The following is an 8,981-nucleotide window of genomic DNA, read 5'->3' on the forward strand; positions in this document are numbered from 1 at the left end:
CCTTATCAGGGAAAGGTAGGAGAGGTTAAGTTTGTATCCATTGGAGCTCAGAAGAGTATGTGGTGCCTTGATTGACACACAGAAGGTCCTGAGGGGTATTGACAGCGTGGATGTGGGGAGGATTTCTCCTCTTGTCGGAGAATCTAGAACTAGGGGTCACTGTTTAAAAATAAGGGGTCATCCATTTAGGACAGAAATGAGGAGAATTATTTTCCTTCAGAGGGTCGTGAGTCTTTGGAACTCTCGTCCTTGAAAGGCAGTTGAAGCAGAACCTTTGAATATTTTTAAGGCAGAGGTGGATAGATTCTTGATAGCAAGGGTGGGTGTGTGAAAGGTTATCAGGGGTTAGCAGGAATGTGGAGTTGAGGTTACATTCATATCAGCCATGATCTTATTGAATGGCAGAGCAGGCTTGAAGGGCCGAGTGGCTTCCTCCTGTTCCTAATTCTATGTTCACATTATGCTGCCTACTGAAGACATGAATGTTTTGTGAAAACACATAATAAGACCAGTCACAGGATTAACAGACAAGGGCTCTCTATTTAGTCCTGAAACATTCAACAGATTTCACATAAATAACCTTTGAGGATTCAGGTGCTGTGGTTCCCTTGTAAGACTGGCAAAAAAAATAACAACTTGATTATACAACAAAAACAGAAAATACCGGACAATCTCAGCGGGTCTGACAGCATCTGTGGAGAGAGAACGGAGCTAATGTTTCGAGTCTGGATGACTCTTTGTCAGACCTGCTGAGATTGTCCAGCATTTTCTGCTTTTGTTTCAGATTCCAGTATCAGCAGTAATTTTCTTTTAACTTGAATATATGCCTTGTCTTTAATGCAGCGAAAAACACCAAAGTGCTTCACAGGAGCAATCATCAAACAAATTTTGACAGAGCCACAGAGGGAGATATTAGAACAGGTGGCCACGTCACTCCCACAGTAACTTTGGGCAGTCAGAAAAGCTCACCTGGCCCATTTGTGACTCTAGTTCCATGGCAGTGTGATTGACTCAGCTGTCCTCTGAAATAGGCTGGCACACCACTCCGTTCTGAGGGGGAGCTATGACAGAGTATAATGAGAGGAGGACCACCCAGCATTGACGAAGGCATTGGATTTGGACAGGGCATCAACACCCACGCGGCAGCAAGGACAACTCTGCCAATGTCTTCCTAACAAACCTGGGGACTTGTGCCAAAATCCATCCACAGACTTGCAAAATAACAGTTCGATGAAGGTCAGCAACCTGAAACACTAACTGTTTCTCTGTCCGCAGACACTGGCAGAATTGTACAGAAATTCCACATTTTCTATCTTTCTGCAGCTTGATCTAGTCATACTCTCAGAATCTTACCTTTCGGCCAGCATTCCATGAGCATGACAGGCCCCCCCGAGAGGTGGCAGCAAAATGGTATTCATGAAATTTCAACGCGACAAGACAAACATGGGAAAGGAAATCTCCTGCCAATTACCGGCCTCCTCAACTGACGAATAAGTGCTCCTCCACATTGAACACTATTTGAAAGAAACACTGAGGGGAGCAAAGGCACAGAATATGTTCTGGCTGAGGATTACAATGTCTGTTAACAAGAGTGGCTCAGTAGCACCATTACTGCCCAAGCTGGCCGAGCTCTGAGGGACATAGCCAGCAGATTGTGCCTGCAGCAGGGCATGAGGTAGCTGAGAAGAGGAATAAAGCCTAATTAACATTGTCCTCACCAATCTACCTGCAGCAGATGCATCACTTCATGATCATACTGGTAGGAGACAAAGTCTGTAAGATCAGCCATGGGGTTATTAGTGAATAATAGCACAGGATTCAGTTTCATTCGCAATTTATCGGATCTGATGCCGCCCATGCTAGCTCCAGTATGACCTGGGCAACGTCACATTTGGTCAAGTAACAAACACGCCACACAAGTGCCAGTCAATGGCCGTTTCCAACAAAAGAATTGTGCTACCTTGAGATTCAAAGGCATTATCATTGTCAAATGCCTTACTGTCAACAGTCTGGGAGTCATCATAGACAACGCAGCACAGTGGTTAGTACTGCTGCCTCACAGCGCCCGGGGCCCGGGTTCAATTCTGGCCTTGGGGCACTGTCTTTGTGGGGTTTTCACGTTCTGCCCGTGTCTTCATGGGCTTCCTCCGGATGCTCTGGTTTCTTTCCACAGTCCAAAGGTGTGCAAATTAGGTGATTGGCCATGCTAAATTGCTCCTTAGCGTCCATAAAGATTAAGTGGGGGATATACCAGGTTACGGGGATAGGGTGGGGGGGGCGGGTGGGGGGGGTTGCACTTTGGGCTGAATGGCCTTCTTCCGCATTGTAGTGATTCTCTGATTCTATGAGCTTAACTGAACAAGTCATATAAATATTGTGACTTAAGAGCAGTTCAAACGTTAGGTATTATGCAGAGGGTGGCTCATTTCCTGAGTCCCTAAAGCCTCTCTACAAAGAACAATTCAGGAATAGAGTGGAGAGGTTGGGACTGTTCTCCTTGGCGAGAAGAAAGGTGAGAGGAGATTTGATAGAGATGTTCAAAATCATGAGGGGGCTGGAAAGAGTGGATAGGGAGAAACGGTTCCCGCTCGTAAAAGGATCAAGAAGGAGCGGGGATAAATTTAAAGTAATTTACAAAAGAAACAAATGTGATGTGAGAAAAAACATTTTCACATAGTGAGTGATTTGGGTCTGGAATGTGCTGCCAGTAAGTGTGGTGGAGGCAGGTTCAATTGAGGCTTCAAGAGGGCATTAGATGCTTTACTTGAATAGAAACAATGTGCAGGAGTATGGGGGAAAGGCAGGCAATGGCACTGAGTCATGGTGCTTGTTTGGAGAGCCAGTATAGAAATGATGGGACAAATGGCCTCCTTCTGCCCGTAACAACTCTGTGATTCTGTGAATATAATGGAATACTGTCAGCCCCCTGACCTGGATGAGAGACAATTGGCAGATAAGTTATTCCCAACGACCTGCCAAAGATGTTCAAAAGTTTTGCACTGGGATGAATGAAAGAACATTCTTACACTGTGTTCAATTGAAATGACAGCAGCAAGTTGTGTACTGATGTCGCGCCTCTGTTATCGTATGGCCCAATGATATAAAGTAAAATATGACACTGAGCCAATTAAAGAGGTACTAGGGCAGAGAACCAAAAATTACTTACAGTTAGGTTTTAAGAAGCGAGGAAAGAGAGCTAGCAGGGCTAAGAGGTTCAAGCAAGAAATTCCAGAGCATAGGGCCCCGGCAGCTGAAGCCATAACCACCATTAGAGGAGCAATTAAAATTGGAGGTTCAAGAGTTGTGCAGGTTAGGTGGATTGGCCATGATAAATTGCCCTTAGTGTCCAAAATTGCCCTTAGTGTTGGGTGGAGGTGTTGACTATGGGTAGGGTGCTCTTTCCAAGAGCCGGTGTAGACTCAATGGGCCGAATGGCCTCCTTCTGCACTGTAAATTCTATGATAATCTATGATTAATCTAGGACAAAGGTTCGGCACAACATCGTGGGCCGAAGGGCCTGTTCTGTGCTGTATTTTTCTATGTTCTAAGAGTTGGAGGAGAGGGTTGTGGGGCTTGAGGACTTTACAGAGATAGGAAGGAGACTAGGCCATGGAGTGATTTGGCACATGGACACATGTTGAATAAAAGCACACATTGGGGTGAAATATGATACCAAGATTGGCAACAGCCTGGCTCAGCCTCACACAGTTGCCAAGGAGAGGGATCAGGTCAGTCATCACTGAACTGAGCTTGCGGCAGTGGCCAAAGTCAATGGCTTCAGTCTTCCCAATATTTACTTGGAGCAACGTTCTGATCATCCAGCACTGGATGTCAGCCAAATTGACAGACAATTTAGAGGCAGCGGAGGTGTTCAGAGATAGAGTTTGGTGTCAGCAGCATCTTTGTGGAAACTTAGACTGTTTTCAGATGTAGTTGCCAAGGGGGGCAGCATGTAAATGAGAAACAGGAGAGGTAAAAGGACAAACACTTGAGGGACACCAGAGATGGAAAGACAAGACATTGTAGGTGATTATCTGGCTATAATTAGATAAGAATGGAATCAGGCGACTGGATGATAAGAGAGTGGCATTGGAGGAGGATGACGTTGAAGACCCAAGACAGGTTGAGTCATTCACGGGTGGATAATTTACTTTTGCCACATGGGACATCACCTGTGACATTTATAAGTGATGGACAGGATTCTCCAGTCTGCCGGATGAGGGTTTCTCGATGTTGCGGCGTTCAGTGGCGACAGATTCTGTATTCCCGCCACTTGTCAATGGGATTTCCCATTGAAGCCGGCCCACGCTGCCGGGAAACCCCGCTGGTGAGGGGGGGTGCTGCCGGCGGGAAAAGCGAATTACAACGACCGGAGAATTCCTGCCGATGTTCCAGTGCTGAGGTGGAAACCCGTCTGGAGGGATTCCAACATGGCGTTGCAGAGAAAATAGACATGTATTTGGGAAGCGACAGGACATTAGAAAGGAACGGGATCAGCAATTTAAGGAGCCAGGTCAATGGCAAATCTCCTGCAGTGTAATTCAGCAATCTATCCACACTCAGAAAACTGTTACTGTTGGAAAATCTCAAGAAAATAGTCTGAACTGTCCATCACCCGGCAGTAGCTGTGACTGCTGTGTCGAAGATACCTTCCAAATATGGTCAGGTTCCCTCAAGCTGGTGTAGGTTGTGTCTGCAAGGGACTTTTTAATTGCCCTATTTGCAGTTAAACTATTTTTTGGGGGCAATACAAGCTCACACAAATCCCTTATGGTATATCTTATTCCAATGCCTGTGAAGCAAACTTGTGGTACTGCCGCTGTGACTGACTCATTCCTTGTTAGTCAAAGCATGTAATCTGTACATAGGTCCAGGGCTTTTGTGCTTCATGTGCAGATGTGGAAACACAGAATATAAATGTCAGAAATCACACAAGAAAGTGATGCTATTCTTGAATACTTCAATAGATGCTGAGTATCTGGTGACAGCTCCAGCTTTAACAAAAGCGTTCCATAAAAAAAGCTCTAAAATTAACATACCAAAATATTCTGCTTCAATTTCATACAAAGAAATTTGGTGATAATATCTGTGTCGTGTTTAATATGGCTACATTAAACTTCTCTTACCTTCATGCCGGAAAGACACAAATACAAACTGGACAGCTAAAATGCACCTTATTTGTGCCCAATGCTAACTCTGATGTCTTCGTACATTCTTTTGCAAAGTGGTGGAGGGAACAATAGGCCAGCTATTGGCCAAAATCCTCCTTTAAAAATAACACTAAGTTTGCAATGAATGGTGTTACTCATGTGCAAGTCAGCCAGCCAGTTCAGGGGATTATGAGATACGGTGCAAATTGTAGAAATCCAGCTCCCCTACTCGCATTGCACAAACAGCAAAACATCTTCAACACCAACACCCCCACCTCCCCTCCCCTGCCATTATTTTTAATAACTAGCTCGATTTGCAGATTAATTGCCAAGCCATAGAAAGCCAGGGCTCTGCAGGACTTCACGAGTACTTTTTAACAATGTGACAACAGTTAATGCAATGGCAATCAACCTCTCCAGCCCAGAAAGGAAACAACTTAAACTATTGAGTCTCTTTCCTGCAAGCAGTCAATTATAGACATTATACTTTTAAAAAATCTTACTTTATCTTGCTGTCTCTTTCTCTCTCTCTTAATCAAATCTATCTTTTCATTTTCTTTATCTCTCGTTCTGTATCCGATTTGACTCTTGTGCATCCTCAGTCTCTGTCTTTATTCTGCAGGGTTAAGGCTGTAGATTGTTGGCCTCATTGCTAACGGGCTGGATTCTCTGCTGTCCTAGCCGTGTGTTTCCCGGTGACGGGAACCGGCACACGGTTCGCTGACGGCGGGATTCTTTGTCCCCGCCATTGTCAATGGGATTTCCCATTGAAGCCACCCTATGGCATCGGGAAATCCATGGGCGTGGGTGCACTACCAGCCGGACCAGAGAATCCCGTCGCCAGCGAACAAACGGAGAATTCCAGCCAAAAGGTCTCAGAGACTCAATTATCCTGTCCACGCAGATATCAGTTCATAGTTCTAGCAAATTGTTCTGAGGTAAAATGTTCAATCAATGGCATAGACCTTAAGGAACAAACAAAAAAACAACGCTCTACACAGAGCTTCGACACGGCAAGCAAGCCCCAGGAGGGCAGAGGAAATGCTTCAAGGACATATGTAAAGCCTCCTTGAAAAAGAGAAACACCCCCACTGACACCTCGGAATTCCTGGTCCAATGCTGCCTTATATGGAGCTGAACACCTTGATTTTCATCGCTGAGAGCAAGATGAAGCCAAGTGTCGACAGCGAAAGGAGCGTGTGGCAGCTCGGGCATCCCACTCACACACTCCTTCGACCACCGCCTGCCCCACCTGTGACAGAGACTATAGGCTGCGCATCGGGTGGCACGATGGCACAGTGGTGAGCACTGCTGCCTCACAGCGCCAGGGACCCGAGCTTTAGTGCAAACACGGGTGACTGTCTGTGTGGAGTTTGCACATTCTCCCCGTGTCTGCGTGAGTTTCCTCCGGGTGCTCAGGTTTCCTCCCACAGTCCAAAGATGTACAGGTTAGGTTGATTGGCCATGTTAAATTGCCTCTTATTGACCAAAAGGTTAGGTGGGGTTATGGGGATAGGGCAGGAGATTGGGCCTAGGTAGGTGGAGGGCTAGGTAGGTGGAGGGTCGATGCAGACTCGATGGACCGAATAGCCTCCTTCTGCTCTATCGGAATTTTATGATTCTATGATTCCTTAGTCACATGAGAACTAATTTTTAGTGCGGAAACAAGTCATCCCTGAGGGACTGCCTGTGAAGAAGAGAAGATGGAGAGCTTGTAATATCCTACTCCAGCAAGTTTGGGTCCATTATGTTTAAAGATGCGTTTTCATTCAAGGATTTAAATTAAACACTAAAAGGAAAAATGCTGGAAATATCCAAAAGGCCAGCGGCATCGGTGGTGAGAGAAAGACAATTAACATTTCAAGGTCTACGAGCTTGCATCAAAATGCAGCTGATAATAACATAGTGAAGCAAACTGCACCACGGCTGAGTGAACAACGCATGCAACGCTGCATCTCCTTTATTCAATCACGTTGAAAGATTGTGAAATTAGCAGTTCACGAATTGACAAGGAAGTATAAATTAGAGTAGATGAGAGAGGTGTAGAGCAGTTGGCAGCAGGTTAAACGCCGTCGTTAGCACTGCTGCCTCACAGTGCCAGGGACTCGGGTTCAAATCTGGCCTTGGGTGACTGGGTGGATGGAGTTTACACGTTCTCCCCGTGTCTGCGTGGGTTTCTTCCAAATGCTCCTGTTTCCTCCCACAGTCCAAAGATGTGCAGGTTAGGTGGAGTTACTGGGATACGACGGGAGAGTGGGCCCAGGTACGGGGAATTGTCAGTGGATCGGTGCAGACTCGATGAGCCGAATGGTCTCCTTCTGACCGTGAGATTCTATGAATTCAATGTCAAATCAGGTGCAGAAAGAAAGATAATGAGAGGGAAAGAAAGATTTGAATGAGTGAGAAAAGGGGAAAGAAATATTTTAAAATTTAAAATCTCACATTATTGAAATATCGAACAATTAAAACCTGAAAGCACGAGACTCTGCATTTGTGATAATTTTCAATGCCTGAGAGGTTCACAAGCAGTTAATACTGTTAAAGTGCAAGATTAGAAGAATCTGACAACTAATCCAGTCTTATTTTCGATACAAAAATCTGTAGTTGTTTCAAAACAGGCTTCCTTGTTTCAGTTTAGATCAACTCTAACTTTCTATAATTTATATCAACTGTGCAAATCTCACCGTTATTTTGGCCTGATGGATGAATGGTCAGTTCATTTGCTGCTTGTTTGTGAAGCTGGTCAGCATACCAGGACAATTCTCAGCTCTTATCCAAATAATATCATGAGATTTTAACACCCACCTTAATAGACAGTTTAACATGGGACATTCAAAATTGCTTCGTTATATTGCCGGGCGCTGAGAGTGATAAACCAACTTCACTTCAAACTGGGAACTGAGTCTTGTTACAGCACCTCACATAAATCTAACCTTTGTAGTTGCCCAATAGTAGAAAAAATATAAATCCTGTTGATAGGGTTCTTTCGAAGTCATTAGAAATTAAGGGACAAACACACTGTGGACAATATGCTTTCCCAGTGAAGCTTCATGATGCATTCTGATCAAAATCACTCTTGCTGAACTGAAGCTAGGTTGCAGGTGTCTCAACTTCAGAGGGCAGAGTCAAAGGGGTGGTTAAGCAGGTGCAGCAATCACTGCGCACAGATGGCAGCTACTGGCAATGTTGCACACTAACCCAGACCAACTGGAACGCCACGCCTGAAAACTGGCATCACTCAGTGCCACTGATACAGGTGTCCTACTAACACAAATGGTTAGGAAACAAGTGATGGGGGCACCACACAAACACACACACACACTTTCATTGGAGAAACACACACGCAATTCGACCTATGCTGCACACATTATTCCTCAGTGCTATGTTTTCTCGGGGATTCTGTTTTTCTCATCAGCAAAAGGCAAGAGATGAAAGATTGCTGCACACTGGTTTTCTTAACCAAATAGTCAGGCATTGTTATTCGAGATGTTGCTTGTTCGCAGTCTGGTTGGAAGAGAGGGAATATCTCCCAAGTGTCTCTGTTACAATACTTAATGGCCAAATTCACTTTTCCCACTGGCAGTGCACCGCTGCCAGTGGGTTTTACGACAGCATGGGGTGGTTTCAATGTGAAATCCCATTGACAAGCGGCGGGAGGATAGACTCCTGCTGTTAATGAACAGCGCGCTACCGGGAAACATCCGGCTAGCAGACCGGAAAATCCCGCCCAATATCTCTCCCCCTTTACTCCTGCAGTACGACAACTAACATTAACTTTAACTTTTACTCATGGTGAACAGTGATTGTTTAACCAAGTACTATTATTATACA

At 45.1% G+C, this 8,981-nt stretch overlaps 1 long non-coding RNA gene across 1 annotated transcript in view; it reads right to left on the bottom strand.

The window, feature by feature from the left end:
• The window catches only part of LOC140387179 (uncharacterized), a 79,433-nt gene extending 71,287 nt beyond the window's left edge, over nucleotides 1–8,146 (bottom strand). Inside the window, exon 1 of the long non-coding RNA XR_011933769.1 lies at nucleotides 8,084–8,146. This is a non-coding gene — a long non-coding RNA (uncharacterized lncRNA). The remainder of the gene's footprint in view (nucleotides 1–8,083) is intronic.
• Between the last annotated feature and the right edge of the window lie 835 nt (nucleotides 8,147–8,981).

Source organism: Scyliorhinus torazame, chromosome 12, assembly GCF_047496885.1.
Source record: "Scyliorhinus torazame isolate Kashiwa2021f chromosome 12, sScyTor2.1, whole genome shotgun sequence".
NCBI classification, from domain to species: Eukaryota; Metazoa; Chordata; class Chondrichthyes; order Carcharhiniformes; family Scyliorhinidae; genus Scyliorhinus; species Scyliorhinus torazame.